Source organism: Lasioglossum baleicum, unplaced genomic scaffold, assembly GCF_051020765.1.
Source record: "Lasioglossum baleicum unplaced genomic scaffold, iyLasBale1 scaffold2564, whole genome shotgun sequence".
Lineage (NCBI taxonomy): Eukaryota > Metazoa > Arthropoda > Insecta > Hymenoptera > Halictidae > Lasioglossum > Lasioglossum baleicum.
The window spans coordinates 7,104-22,712 of record NW_027471623.1 but is presented as its reverse complement, the minus strand read 5'-3'; the positions used below and the strand labels follow the sequence as shown (position 1 = coordinate 22,712).

Sequence of the window (15,609 nt, the reverse complement as noted above, 5' to 3'; positions counted from 1 at the left end):
TGAAGAAAGGAGGGTAAATAAACGTTATACACGGATGCATTGGTGCCAACTGTCACTCGATCCCTCGAAGATCGTTGCTACTCCACCCTGGCGAAGAGGTTGTTGTTAACACGCAGTCGAGCACAGTCGAACGTTTCTACGAGTGACGCCGGGACGCCGTATCAAACGTAAGAGAACACGGAATCTTCGACGCAAAAACTTGTCCCGGTTACGAAGATTGTTTTCTTCGAACAAAGAAGCATCTCACCGCGAACCCCGCAATTTTTCGTTCGACCTCGCTCATCCTGGATCTCAGTCACGAAGCCGATTCTTCGAGCGGGGGAAGAAGTGGATTAACGCGCCTTGCAATTATCGTCTGTTACGGTGCTCGATAGGCGAACGTTATTCGAGATCATCCATGTCGCGAATAGTAGCCCGGAATATTTCAGGAATGCTGGGAAATCCATGCTCGAGATTTCTACCAGGAAATTCTAAACTTCGAAAAAATTTTGAATTCCATGTCGAACGACTTCTATGTATTCTTGAACTCAATTATTTTTTGTACTCTACCCTGTTCGCTCTAATATTTTTGAAATATTTAGTTCCGAAATTTAAACCCTGTCTCAGAAGAACCACATATGGTTATCTACACCTGTGCAAAGATACTTTATTTTTCTACTCACTGTAATTATCAGGTGGACAATTTCAAAGGAAGATGAAGTATCGAATACTATAACCTACCTGGCAGACAAAGTTAAAACTAAAATTGAAATTAGAACACGTACGACTTCGTTTTCTCATTTTCCCAAATTCCTCATTTTCACAAACTAACCGACTGGCTGAGAGACGTATACTCTCTTGAAATGTAGGTTGAAGTAAAACTGTTGGCATTGTCCGAGTCTAACAGGCACCCCTGTAGTGCAAAGTGGGCTAATATATTTTCACTAGTTCGAACGAAATTAATCTTGCACGAGAAAGTTAAGGGTTAGGAATGCGAATAAAAAGCCTCGTTGAAAAACCAGAGCCATGTCTCTCCTTCTCCTCGGGGTCTACATTGTCCTGGAACTTTCATTCGAACGTCAGTTAAGTAAAGCGAAGTTGATTGACGTCCGGGACCATTAGGAAACGTTTATATAAATCGCTCCGAGAGGCTCAATATGCTACTCGTTAATTATATACGAGATTGCACGATAGGTGGATCAATGTGAGCGTACATCGACGAAATGAAAGCGGCCAACCGAAACACAAGGCATACCTAATTCGTGTCAGTGTTCGCGGAAACCTTTTCCTAGCTCGTCCGACGGAAATTCGTGGAAATTCTCAGACGTCAGTCCCCTGGGACCGATTACGAATTCATGTGAATTTCCAATTCCCATGGAGCGAATAATTAAGTAGAAAGTAACCTCGAAAGAAATGAATTAATAGATGGTATGCCGCTCGGTGGCTTTGGTAACCAGCCCACGACATATCGGCGTTTTATCATCGGTAAAATAGAAATTTTTGTTCCAACTGTGAAAATGAAACGATGAAATTGGATTTATTTTCTCGCGATTAATTCGCAGAAAAATTGTGTTTTATTTTGGTAAAATCTGTGTATAATGAATATATACATTGATGATATTTGAGCTGTATTTAGTTTTATTTTCGTCGATTAAAAGTGAAATACAAATATGGGATATTATACGAATAAATTGATAAAAATTTATAACCTTTTAAATTTATGAATATTCCATTGGGAAAAATTTATCGAAATTCGTCGATAATCGTATCGAATTTGATTTGCATCGAGGGTGGTAATTAAATGATAAATGGCTGTGAGGACACGATGGATACAAACAGACGGTAAAATAATTAAGCAATTCATAAAATTTGTCTCGAGACAATATCGAATACTTTATAATTCCGCTGCAGCAAAGACTCCTCCTACATTTGCGAAACTTACCGGGGTATATTAATTCGCGAAAATCTGCTAATTATTTGCGTGTTCGTGGAATTCGCGCAGATAAGTATCCTTAACGTCGTTCGCAGTCCGTGCAAATCGAATGTCACTTTATCCGAATGCGTGGCATAATCGCGTGCAACATATGTAATCGGTTCATAGAAGTCACGGAAATAAGAATTCACTACCTACACCGAGATATCCCCCTGCAAATTAACATCGAATCGCTTCTCTATCGTTTACCTTAACCTTTTGCACTCGGCAATTTTTTCGCTAAAGAAGAGTAGAAATTTGCAGATTTTCTGCTATAAAACTGATGTTATTTTTTTGAAACACGTAGAATTATTTGATTTCGAGATTTCTCATATTGTTATATTATCCTAAATGGGATATATTAGTTAATATGGATCTTTAAAATTTCATGGCGACTGACAGTCGCCTCTGAGTGCAAAGGGTTAATTTATCGTGTCTTCCAGATGAACTTAATTACTCCGACACGAAATCTTCATACCCTTGCGACTAAATGCGAACGAAAGAAGATAAAAATGTCACGAGATTCGCATCGTTGCGATATTCAACTCTGAATTTCAATGGGTTGCACCAGTGATTACGGACATTGGACCATTTTCCACGACAAAGATTCTCTTCCCAACGAATTCAATTACTCCGACAGAAAATCCACATATTCCTGTGAGTGTGACTATACACGAACGTGCAGCGATATTTGAGAAAAGAAATAAATCGTCGCGGAATTCGCATCGTCGCGATATTTAAATTAAAATTTCAACGGTCCAGCGATTGTTAAGGCCGCCAGGCGATTTTTGAGGACGAAGATCGCTTCTCACCGCGGATTTGCAACGGCAAGAATCGCCTTTGTCAGAACAAAAGTTCGTCCGGGGTAAATGCATTCGACTTCCGGGATTCTTCCGCGAGGAAATTCTTCTGTCGATCGCTTCCAACGATGTGTGGCATAGGAATTGAAATCGTAGCCTATTTACTTTCCTTCCGTATATTCTTTTCACGGGAAGCACGCATCACGAACTTTCCCCTATGTCGCGCACACGTGTGTATCCGTCTGTGTGCACGGGGCTTTTTCTATTTTCGTGCGAAACGTATACAATGTTTAATCATTACGTCTTATCCTTTTGCGCCCTCGTGTAGGCGCAGTAAATACCTCGTTATACGATGCAGGAAACGTTTATATGTTCTTTCGGGGAAAAAACCTGCATGTGTCTTCCACTAGGAGATCGCAAATATTTCCCAAGATATTTATTAATCAAACGCGTTGCGGCGGTTCGTATGCGAAACGGAAACACCGACCGAAGTCTCCTCCGTGAAGGGAAAGATGTTCCATTTTATCATTCTGTTCGACGATAACATGTTCCAAGCGATTACTCGAATTGTCGCGATCTCTCCGTGGGTATTTATCTTTATTCGAAATTCGATGCAATTCGGGCCAAGTTTAGCGTTGTACCTCTATGACAATCGAGTGCTTCGTAGTGGAAATAAAATCGCGGGCAAAGAAAAACACAAAAGAAAACGCGAAATTGTGATTTGAAAAATTGGAATTTTTCACTCGTCGAAAGACTAGCAGATTATCGAAAGATTAAAAGAAAAAAGAGAATAAAATATAGGAAGAAAATTGCAACAATTCTATCCACGGGGAAATCTGCGTATCGAAATCTGCGTTTTCCGTTAGACGGGCAGGATGTCCGGGGAAAACGCTTCTGAAATCCGAAGAGCGATTAATCAATCCGGCCTCACGCGGGTGCCGATGAAAAATGAATTCCCGGAAGATTTTCAATCGATGAACCTGCCCATCGCGTACCATCCTTCTGCTCAATCGAACTCCATAGACAACCCTGAAATCCACCTAACACCCCGACTCGAGTATAACGACGGGCGAGCTTGGCTCGATGACAGTCGATGAAGAAATTCAAGAATAGCAGGTGGATTTAAAAAAGGAAAGAAAATAGACTCGTATCGTTTACGAACTCGTCCATACTTTTCAATGATGCCCGAGAACAGCTTCCTCTCCTAATATAATTTTGGAATAATTATTCGCGATGTAGAAATATTTAAGCAAGAAAGAGAAATTTTTCGGTTTATAACGCCGCGTGAAAATCAACGAAGAATCGAGAATCGAAATTTCTAAGGAAGGTGTATAAGTGGTCGTTTCTCGAGTATTTCGCGGAACATCGGTATTCGCGAACGCTGTGGAGTCGTGATAAAGACTGGCCTATAAATACGTGACGCGGAAGCGGTGAAATCATATCGGCAACGAACCGATTAAACGATCCGTCCTTTGAGAAAGAGCAGGTAGCTCGATCAGCTCGGAAGGTACAGGGTGCGGGGATCACACTTACCAGACTCACGATCGGCGTGTCTGGTCTTCTTACGCTCCCGCGGCGTCGTCCTCGTCGCCGGCGTCTTCATAGCCGTCTTCACCAACCACTCCAGTAATTCGTCGTCGCCGTCGGTCAAGTTTCCGTTCGTGTACTCGTCATGGCGCAAAGGACCCAGCGAGGTGCGCTCTGTAACAAGAATTTTGAGTCCTTTTATAATACTATTAGACTCCGGGTTATGCATTTCTCCAGAGCGAATTTCTACTTTTTATTCGATATCGAGGAATTTATTTGGAACCTGCGGTATTTCTTGCTGCGAATCAATGCACGTGCGTATTATTACGGTAAAATAATATAGGTTGTTAATGGCAGGATTATTATATAGTTATTAAATTTAAGAAAATCGCGAATGTTATTATCTTTTACTTCAAATGTAGATCCGATGTTAAATTACACTTATATTTTAGTAAAAATTTCTTTTATATACGTACGAATGGGATGAGCGCGGCCCTGATAGCATGTTGGGAGTGGATAGAACTCAGAGCGTGTGGAAGTGACCACGTGCAAGAGGCTCGAGAGTAAGAAATGTTTTGATAGGGTGGTGCATCCTGAGTGTCTCGAGTACCTGGCCCATCCAACGTCCCGGCTGCATGAGAAATGTGTGAGTGAGAAAGAGCGCCTGTGCGTGAAAGAATATAGAACGAAAGATTTATATAGCAGTGTAGGCAGTAAGTGTTTTAAGTTTTGATAGCAGCTAGTTTTAAGTAATCAAGCGCCGTAAAAGTATCAGTTGATTATTTTAATAAAAGTTATCGTATTCCAGAAGAAGTCGCAGTATTATTCAAATCAATTCCCTCTGCCAAATACGATTCTACATATATAAATGTAACTGTCGATCGAGTAACTTGGTTACCAATAGAAAAAAGTTCGTTCTATGAAAGGATCGATTCTTTGGTAATTAATGATCAACATTGGATAATTAACGAATGCGACGGACATTCATCGCCAGATAGAGGAAGGAAGCTAGTGGCTGAGAACTCGAGCTACGAACTGAGTTGAATGCAAACTGAGAATAATCCGAATAGGGAGAGGGATATTTCAGGCGAACTTCACACGGAATGAGCGACGAAAGGTGCGTTCTGGGTGGATGTCACCGTGTGGAAAATCACGTCATCGAAGCGGTGGTGGTTGGCTAAAAATGAGACTTTAGAGGGATTGATGGTTTGCACGAAAACGAACTAACAATCGACATTGAGTATCCTGCAATCGTGCGAACAATTGCATGCAGAGATACTGCTTATTTCGCAGAGACGTTGCTGGGTCGAATATATTCGCAAGACGTCAAATTTATTTGCCATGTTCAACAAATACTCTTATTATTCCGCCACCGTATTTTTATGTTCGTACTACTTACGTAGTTAACCCGGCGAATCTTATATGCGGCACGAAATGTAGGAAACTAAAGTTTGTACCTCGTGACGATACGTTCGTCCAATTTCCGCAAGGAAGAAATATCGAGTGAAAAAATCTAATTCCATTTCCACGAACCTTCCAAGGAATACAGATTAAAGATCTTCATTCTAATCTGGAAACGAAAGCTCCATCTCGACCCTGTCTACAATTTCCAAACAATATCTTTCCTTTTTGGTAGCCTGGTTAAAACCGGAAATTCGCGTACATTTTCGTCGAAGAAGAAAATATTCCCGTTTCACCATTCGACATTTCTCGAGAAATCTTAGAAGAAGATCAAACATTCCGGACGTATCAATCTTCAGACATATATCCCACCGAGCACAGGCTCTGTCGCGTAAAAATATGCGATTTCCGAATTTATTCGCGATGATAATATTTGCCAAAAAAGCACAGTCGCTACGCGAAGTAAGTTAAAGCTGTACTAAGTGGTCTCTGAATTCTGACAGTCGATTTGGCGCGAAGGTTCAGCTTAAAGAACAGAGGGAAAATTTCGCGTCAACTTTTCCCATCTGCCGGTTATTAACGATTCCTGACGCACATTCCCCGTCCATTAGAGGGGCATCGTGCCATGACGTTTACTCGAGTCCCAGTCTGTACATGGACCACTCTTCTTTCGTAGCGGCTGCCTGGTCAACTCATGGCGGAACTAGTCTCTCTATGCCGCGGATTCGCGGGGTAGAAAATTTGGAACCGTCAAAAGTACGGCGAGTGCCTTTGGAAGCTTCTTTGAAACTCGGCTGAAATACGGTAGGAAGGGGGCGCACGGACGCGATGTGGTCAACTCGATGCAGGTGCTGAATGTCGTCGACAACTGGACTTCCGCGGTCTCGATTATTTTCAGCCAGATTAAACGATTTCAACTTCCCAGCTGCTTGCCAGCAAATTCTACGCGAAACGACTGTAGAAGCTCGTAAATGGTACTTGTTGCTGCGAGTGTTTTCTGGCAAAGATCGTCCAATGTTCGATACTCAGAAATCAATTTACTCGTTGAGAAATTGGTTAGGATTTACAGTCTGAGCAGATGTATCGTTGATCAGGTATGTATATCAAAAATTTAAAAATATTTCCCGAGACGGAGATGCTAGTTTTGCTCCGGGTTTAGAAATATAAGCTTGACGCATTGAATAAATCACAGAATAAGAAAGTTCGAGTAGAAGCATGTATAACCAGGATGATTCGAATTTCAAGATCTAAGAATTTCAACGATCTACTATATAATTCCGACTGACATTTCACACGATTATATCGAAGAAATAAAAAGAGCGAAGCGTATTAACAATTTCGGCACTGAAACTGATGACGCGTGCAAAGTTCTAGAGAGTGAATTACAGGCAAATATTCGAATAATTCCCAAAAAGCTGTCTCCTCGAAAACCAAGTCCCCATCGTAGCCGAGTGTCGCGATAAAAAATTCTACGTTTACGTACACGCGAATTAAATCCCCGGTAGTCTATCCTCGCTGTCCTCGCGCTCCCTGAACCCCATTCCGGATTAAAAACCCTTCGAAATCCTACAGGTGTGCGCCTGCCTAACCGTAGAAGGGCGAGAGGCACGTATCCTTGAAAAGAGAAAAGCATCCCAGAGCCTTTGATTTTTGGCAATCTCGACATAAATACAATCCTCCAAAGGAAACCGCGAATATGAATGTAATAATGGTTCGGAAGGTATCCGTCTGAGGGAGAATCTGTCGCGACAAATTGTGACCCCTGAACAGGATATTTCCAGGTGTTGAACCCTCGGCGGTGAAGGGGGCCGACGGGGGGAAATTGCGGTGAAGTACCGGCGCGACTTAGGCGGAGCGTTTAGATATTTTATAGAGGAGCATACACGGAAATAAAAGGAAGAAAAGTTACGATGGCCGCAGAAGCGTGATAATGCACGAGCATCGGTAAGTTTTCGAGCCGTAAAGGGGTGGCTTCGCCCTCCGCGATATTTCTACGATCGCGGACCATGGCGGGAATAAAAATTCCGCTGTCTCTTCCGGCTCTCGAAGAAAAGGAAAGTCCTTGGAGTGCAGGACGAAGACACGGGGGATTACAGTTGCGCGGCGTGACCTCGGCGGTATCGGCACCATCAGAGAGGGAAGCACGTCGCGATCGTCGGCTACGATGTTACCAGATGGCTAATCCCGTGGCGAGAATGCTGCAAGTTACCGTATAACTGCCGCTCGATCGACGCGGAAAAAAATGGCCCCGCTTCAATCAAAGATCGGGAATACCAAAAAAGAAAGGAAAGTCGATACCGAGTGTACCAAACGGGATGCGGGAAGACGAGTTGGCCTGAAACGAAGACCGAGAGAAGACAAAGCGAAGAGAGGAAAAATCACCGTCTTTCCTCTGTGTCCTCCATGGCAGGGTACCGTGATTGCTCTCGACGTCGGAGATATCGCTTCCGAGGAGATGCCTGAGTCTTCCTTGGTCCTCAACTTGTAACGATCTTGCCAACCTGTAACGATCATTTATTCGCGTCGAGTGGCGTACGTCTTGGCGATGTCGCGAGAGAAATAAAAACGAAGACAAGCGGGATATATTAACGCAACGGTAGGCAAGAAAAGAAATTAATTCCGCCAGCGGCAAAAAAGTAATTTATTCCCCTCGCCGGAGCGCACCATAATGCCGCTCACGCTCCGATAACTGTATTCGATGAGAGGAGTGGGGCCTTGGCCTTTTCGAAATATTTTCAGTGGCCACCACCGCCGCGGAAGAAGAATACGAGCACAGAGGGCTGAGGCCCGCTTGTAACTCATCTCTGTGATCATCTTTCCCCTGGTCTTATTTCTTTCACGGTGATTGGCATTTTTCTCCAGCTGCTGCATCACCCGCTCCCGGGTGGTTCTGTACTCGATTGCGAACTCGGAAACGATCCGGCAGAACTCGTTCGGCTTCGTGTCCTGCATCCTGTGCAGCGGGATATGCCCAGCCATGGGATGAATTTGTGGAATGGATTTATGAACCGCCTCTGTACACGAGGTCCATCCTTTCCGCGCAGTCCGCCAGGAAGTCCGACATTCTGCTTCGACAAAGAGCACCGGGAAATCGAGATTAATGCCATGGCCGCTTGCTCCTAGATATCTGGCGAAATAATTCTTTATCCGGGAATCGAGGTATCGATGCTACGTTCGCGATATCGACGCTTCCTTTGTTCCCGCCATGCAGTGCGGGATAGGGGAATTGCAATTAATCCACCGTATCAGGGAAACAAGACAGAGAGTTTCGGATCGCTTCTCTTTCTTCGTCTATCGATTTATTTTTTCACCGGCTCCTCCCGTTTTGTCGAATAATTAATAAGAGGAGTGGCGAGACGGCAGTGTTACCGTTTGACCGAAGTTGCATTTGTACGTTGTTGCGATACAGGCTTCGGCTCTACGAGATTCTCTGTTCTGGACACCCGGAAACACTTGCGAGGCTTTTCCCCGAGGCCAGAGGCGTTGGTTTGCAGAATAACGTCATATCGTCAAGCTATTTACGCAACGCGCATCCTCGAATCTAACGTATCATTGCTAACATGTGATATCGTACATTGGAATGTTCCGATGAAAAGCTGTTAATTCCTACGTCATTCAGACTTCGATCTACTTCCTCGATTTTCTTTGAAAGTTTTTTGACGTCTCGCAATTATCAACCTCGACCATCTCTCCGCGGCAGGATGCAAACCCGGGGAAAGAGCAACCTAAAACCTAATAAAATCTCCACGTTGCCTCGAATCGAAGGAATCGCGACGTCAACGACTGCTATACGCTCGAATCGCGAATCCTCGAGATAAAGCGATCCTTCGTCTTGCCGCCGAAAGGGCGAAGGGTGACCCCCTCGGGGTGTCTTGGAAGAATTCGTAATTAGAAACGTAATTAATGGACGATGGAGAATGGAAGAATGGAAGGGCGAGAGGTATGTAAATATTTTAATGTGGAGAGCAGGGTGTTGTATTACTCTCTGCTGTGGCTCTACCAGTTGTATCGAAATGTCTAAATTAACGGGTAAAGTGGAAGTGGTTGTTCCACTCTTTGAGGGCGAGTTTGTTGATAATAAATAGTGGAGCTTCTAAGAAACTGCGTTTTCCTCTGTTTCTTTATCTCCGTGAATAAAATTTCAGAACAGATCCCCCCTCGGAAAGATAGATATAGGTATGAAATGTATTACGAAATGCAACGGGGAAGCAAGAAAAAAAATAAAGAAGTTTTCTGCGGGAATAATCTCCCACGAAAAATCACCTTTCACCAAAATCACCACGGGCTCCGAGAAATCGAATTTTCTTCCACCCCGAGTATTCGTTTCATTCTCAAAAATCGGACACACTGCTCGTTCAGCAGCAAGATTTTCTAATTAACTTGAATAGCGCAATTCCGCCAAACAAGCGATGCGTTTCTCTATCACATAGTCGGCCGAATGTATCGAGTCCTTTAGAATTCTCTTTAAAACACGCGAAACATGAACGCGCTGAAAGAGGAGGAAAGGCGGAAAAACGAGGAAGAAATGGGAGGAAAAAGGAGAAACGAAGTTCGCCGAGCCTTTAATTGCTTCCGTTATCATCGAGAAACGTACGAAAGAGGTCGACAAGAAACGGGGAGAGCCTTTAACGCGATTCGCAGCACTCCATTTCGGCCAAAACGTTCCTCTGGGGTGCTTTACACTCGAGTCCACCCCTGGTAACGAGACAATAATTACCGGGTCACGCAAGGCAGGTGCGAGTTTCTCGCAATTGGATAATGGCCGGATGAAAATTCGGCAACTGTTTGTTAATTAGAACAACGAGTCACGGATTAAATGGATCCATGATCGAGGGTGTATATTTTCGCGAATTGTTTTCTTTCCCATCATTGCAGAATGCAGTCGCGAAGATGGTTCTTGGGATGGTTGTTCCTCGAGGATAAGTTTTTTAGAAAAGCGTATAACGGTAAATTATTAATTATAATTTACAAACTCGCCAAAAAGATTCTATTATTATCGTACAATGATTAATCGATTCTCCAAACTTAGAATATCGAATCAGCAAATACCAAACCAAGGTAGTTACTCCGTAGGGGTTTAGAAATGGCACACTATTAACCCTTTGTGCTCGAAGAATTTTTTCGTGGCAAACAACGGTAATTCGAACTTTTTCTTATATTTTTATACTCTCGCTGACACTTCTAATAGCGAAATAAAAAAAAGAAAAGCACGCGTTTGGGCTAGGTTATCGGGTTACTTCGTGAATAGTCATTCTTAATAAATTTATCGTTTCGTACTCGTTATTTAGATTATGGCATTAAAACAAATAGCGACTGAGGCTGGCCTCTCGAGTGCAAAGGATTAGTTCGTAAAAAAGACACTCCTCGGCTATTCTAATTAACGAATATGAAAACATAAGAGAAACGAAGGATTCCGGAAACAAAAGGCGCCGAAGATTCTCGTAAAAGTGAAATGAACAGGAAAACAGGAATCCCTTTGCCGCATCGCTTCCAAGGAATCATCCCCTTTAAACGACTAAGCTAGCCGGTTAACCAACCACGTAGCTTTGCGTACGCTAGATTGTGGAATTTCAGCGCGATAAAAAGCTTCTCGCGGCAAAGACAAACGAGCCTGCGCGCTGAGCGTTCGCTCTTTGCCACGTATACCTCAAGAATTATACGCAGTGGAATGACTAATACGGTCTACGTCGGGCGACGCTGTCCCGAGAAACCGGAAAACCGACGAGATTCACGAGGCGTCGGAAAGGTGCGGCTTTTTCCGTCCAACACACGCGCGGTAATTAAATCTCTCGTCTAATGGCGAGACGCGGTGGAATTTCAAGGAACCGCGGCCGCCAAGAATGCATCGTTGCATCCTGGATGCAACGTGTCTCCGTGGGAGAAGCACGGGGAATAAACCGGCATACTCGAGACAGAGGCGGAAGAGCGAGGAAGTTGCAAATCTCGATGGAAATTCAATTACATTTCGCTGGCAGAAATGGGATTCGAAACATCGGTCTCCATCGGGACCAGTTTCGAATAGTCGCGAGGCTCGAAAGGTTTTTTCCCTGGTCCCCTGGTTTCGACAGAGACCGCTCGCTATGATTCGGCATTGTCCCATTATGTTCCAGATTGCCTGACCCGAATGATTCGAAACCGAGTGGATAGATCGCATTGTTTTGGAAATAGGTGTTGCGACGGAACCGTCGTAACGTTATCATTGCTCCACCCTGTCAAAGGTTTGTCCCGCCCAAATCGATCGCGTTTCACTCGTACAACGCGGCACACGAATAATCCCCACGTCCCACAAGGAAATCGCTGATATTTACCCGCGCGTACGACCTATCTCGAAAAAAAATCTGCCCGTCGGTGCCAAATTCGCTCTCCCTTTTATCCCGGCGATACACATGGAACACGTGTACTTAGCAGCACAGCCTCACGAAACGTCAACAAACCATCCTAACACTCGGCGTATTAACCATCGACACGAGGAAGAAAGAATCCCCATAGCGGAACCCCAGTCACCGGACCCAAAGAAAACAAGCTCTCCCGGAAAAGAGCACCTTAGAGAGGAAGCTCAGAGAGAGCGGGAGCTGCTCACCTTCGTGATGAGATCCTTGGTGCCACTCTCGAACAGGAGCTCGAGCTTCTGCGTGTCGACAGGAACCGGCGACAGCTAGTCCCATATCATCTTGTCTTTGTCCAGCCCGGATAGTGTGATGGGATCATCCCTGACCTCCTTCGAGAACAGCTTCACCGTCTTCACGACTTCAAGGTCACACCGAACATGGGCGGAGGTGTATTTGCACCACCGACAGTAAGCACCATGGGCGGCAAAGGCGATGGGACCCCGCTGGTCACGTTCACGAGGTCAAGAACGTCCATCTCGTCGTCGGAGTTGAGATCGGTGAAGTCCAGTTTGCATAATGCTAACGGTCGCTTCAGCTTCTTCACCAGCTCCTCCCTGTGCAGCTCGTTCTCCGATTTTTTCGCTTCCTGCAACTTAGGCAGGCTTTCTTTCGTCGGGGACATCGGCACGTCCGCTTTCGACTTTGACTTGGCCAGACTCACCTTCGCCTTCGAGATCAGACCGCTCGTGTCCCCTATCCTGGGGGCAGAAACAGAGAGGTCGTTACGCGCTAACTCCGATTGTTAAATTAAATCGCTTATGGAAATTAGAAAGAATCGAGCGAAATGGAACGAAACAGAGTTAACCTCGACACAGGAATACGAAGTTAAATGTTCATTCGGCAAAAAAATCCCGTATTTCGCGATGTTTGACGGTTCCATTCATCGGTCGAATATTTGATTTCCACTTCAAACATTCGTTCGCACGTATGCTCGAAAATCGAAAATTTGGAATTCAATCGCGTTACGAAAACATATTAATGCTAGGTTTATTTATCGAACGAACAAATATTTCGTGACGTTTGATACTTCGATTCGTTGATGAATATTCGATTTCCACCTGGTGCGCTCCGAAATTAAAATATCGAAATCCAATTCGCTCGAAAAAAATGAAAAAGAAAAAAAAAATTGAAAAATCAATTTAGAGGTTACGCTGTCGTATCACTTGGAATGCGCACGCCGTCCGAAAGTACGCTAAGGAAATTTCTAACGAAACGAGCAACGTCGAACAAGATTGATCCTCGACGGGAAAAACGGAAGCGGACTCGACGACTCTGTCCCGCGCGAGTCAAAGGTGGGCGGCAAATTACCTAGAAACCTTCTCCTCGACTGGGCTGCTCGGTGTAAGATTTTCAGCGGCCAGCTTTTCGTGAGATCCTTGACGGTTCCTTCCCTCTTCAACTGTAGAACCACTCGACGATCCTCATCCTCGTCGGTGTGGTTACCCTCGTCGCACTCGACACCCTCGTCCGGGCTCTTGCCGTACCATGGTTTCTTCTCCTCGGAGCTTCTTCGCGACATTCATCAGGGGCGTCAAGTTCATCCTGTTGTTCGTCCTGGATAACTTATTCGACGGCAAGTCGCGTAGGGACCTTCGCCAACGGCAAATCCGTTCATTTGTTCGTTATTAACACTAGATTTACGGGACCCGTCAATTTCACGGATGAGTTGCTTCAATTATGCGATATTCACAGATTTAAATAACTTATATTAAGTCTGTTAATGTTGCGAATGTTTTCAAATTAAACCTATCGTTTATTTTTTTAAAGAAATTATGTGCTTTTCCTTACCCTAAATCTGACGGGTATCCGTAGAAATAGGAATACAAAAAACCCCCGTAAACCTAGTGTTAATCGAGTTATTACATCCTATGTAGATATTACTATCCGATTAGATAATTTCTTTGCAATTGCCCGTCGAGAGGTTTGGCACTGCGTTACGTTTCACGTTCATTATAATTACGCGACTTGATTATAAAGAGCATGTCAATTTTAATGGTGGATTTTGTTACCTTTTCGACTGCTCGGTCTGTTACGCGAGCAGGTAACTGCTCGTTACTAGCCGTTCATAGGTTAAATGATGAACTACGTTGTTGGAATTTTGGAAACGAATCGATGGACTGATATTTAAATTTTATACTTGGAATAAATTTTCCAGTCTCTTCCGAGTCTAAATTTCGGATCTGCACATTGGCGATGGTATTTCAGAAGTTCTTGCTTTCCAACGACATTCGGATGAGGTTTGTTGAAAATTGATAGGTAGCTTCTAGGTTCGAAGATTGTTTCTCGATGTACAATCTTTTCTATTCTCAGTTTGCGCATTTTCGAGGGAATCCTTTCGCAAGGAGGAATTTTCTTCGTTGATATTTCGAAGAATAGGTAGAAGTTCGATGAGACGATATTCGATAACGAGGAATTCGAGAATCGAGGTTGACTAGGAGCCGAATGTTGATCGAGAGTGCACGTTTGACGAAGAGCGCTTAAAAATGCAAACAGAAACTGATCCTCGAACTACCGCCCGAGGAACTAATCGAGAGAAACTTTAAACAACAACTTTATACAACTATTCCAGTATAATAAAAGCCTGCATCAGCTAATTGTTCCTTTGTTTGTGGCATACATTTTGGCCATGTTATAAATGTTTGTAGTCTGGCATCGTAACTAGTTTATTGAGGATGTACTGGCCCCTTAGGTCTTCCCAAGCCTAAATAGCTAAGTTTAGCAGTACTAAGTAGATGTAAGTCCTTTGAAAAATTATGATTATCAGGACCAGATGTAGGTCGATATTCTAACTCATAAGAGCCACATATATCTCTGTTTCTTGGTCTTGGTGGTATAACTGTATTGGGATCTACTCCAATTGGTACATTACCACAATTCATTTTGCGAATAAACCTATACCTGGCTGCCCAACGTTGATGGTCAACCATAGGAATATCACCTTCTACCCACTGACATATCTCTACTTGACATTCAAAGCATCTTACTTTATCACCTTCACCTGTGTAATAAAGTCCAGCAGCTGCGTGTTTTTCCGGTTCAATGTACGATACAGGCCAATTTTCGAAACTTTGCAGTCTTGCTGCTTCAAAGCGATAATCAATATTATCCACTTCATCGCTCAATATATGAGATGTTATAGGAGCTGATGGTAAAGGTGCATTTCTTGAAGTTTGAAGTTTGTATCATTTCCCAACTCTCTGTGCTTAATAATACCAGTCATTTTATTTGAGTTATTATTAAAGATATGTTCAAATCTATTAAAGAAAATAAAAACAATTGTTAAATAAGATATTAAATAATTGTAATTCAGCTAATTGGATAAAAATACTATTAATTTGTAATTATCTTTTCCGTTACAAGTATTTTCATTGTAGTTTTATTTTATCTACAATATACTTATATAATTTATAAATTTTTGTTATTAAAAGGTAGCAAATATCTAATTTAATTACGCACGATGGAACTAAGGAACATATGGAATACACATAAATAAAGAAAAATGTGTAAGGCGTATAATCGTGTTATACATTTATGAAACATT

The 15,609-nt window shown here is 43.3% G+C and overlaps 2 pseudogenes; both read right to left on the bottom strand.

The window, feature by feature from the left end:
- Window positions 1-4,246: 4,246 nt before the first annotated feature.
- LOC143221518 (uncharacterized) lies at window positions 4,247-14,387 on the bottom strand (annotated as a pseudogene).
- Window positions 14,388-14,620: 233 nt separating this feature from the next.
- Window positions 14,621-15,288, bottom strand: LOC143221517 (death-associated inhibitor of apoptosis 1-like; annotated as a pseudogene).
- Window positions 15,289-15,609: the final 321 nt, after the last annotated feature.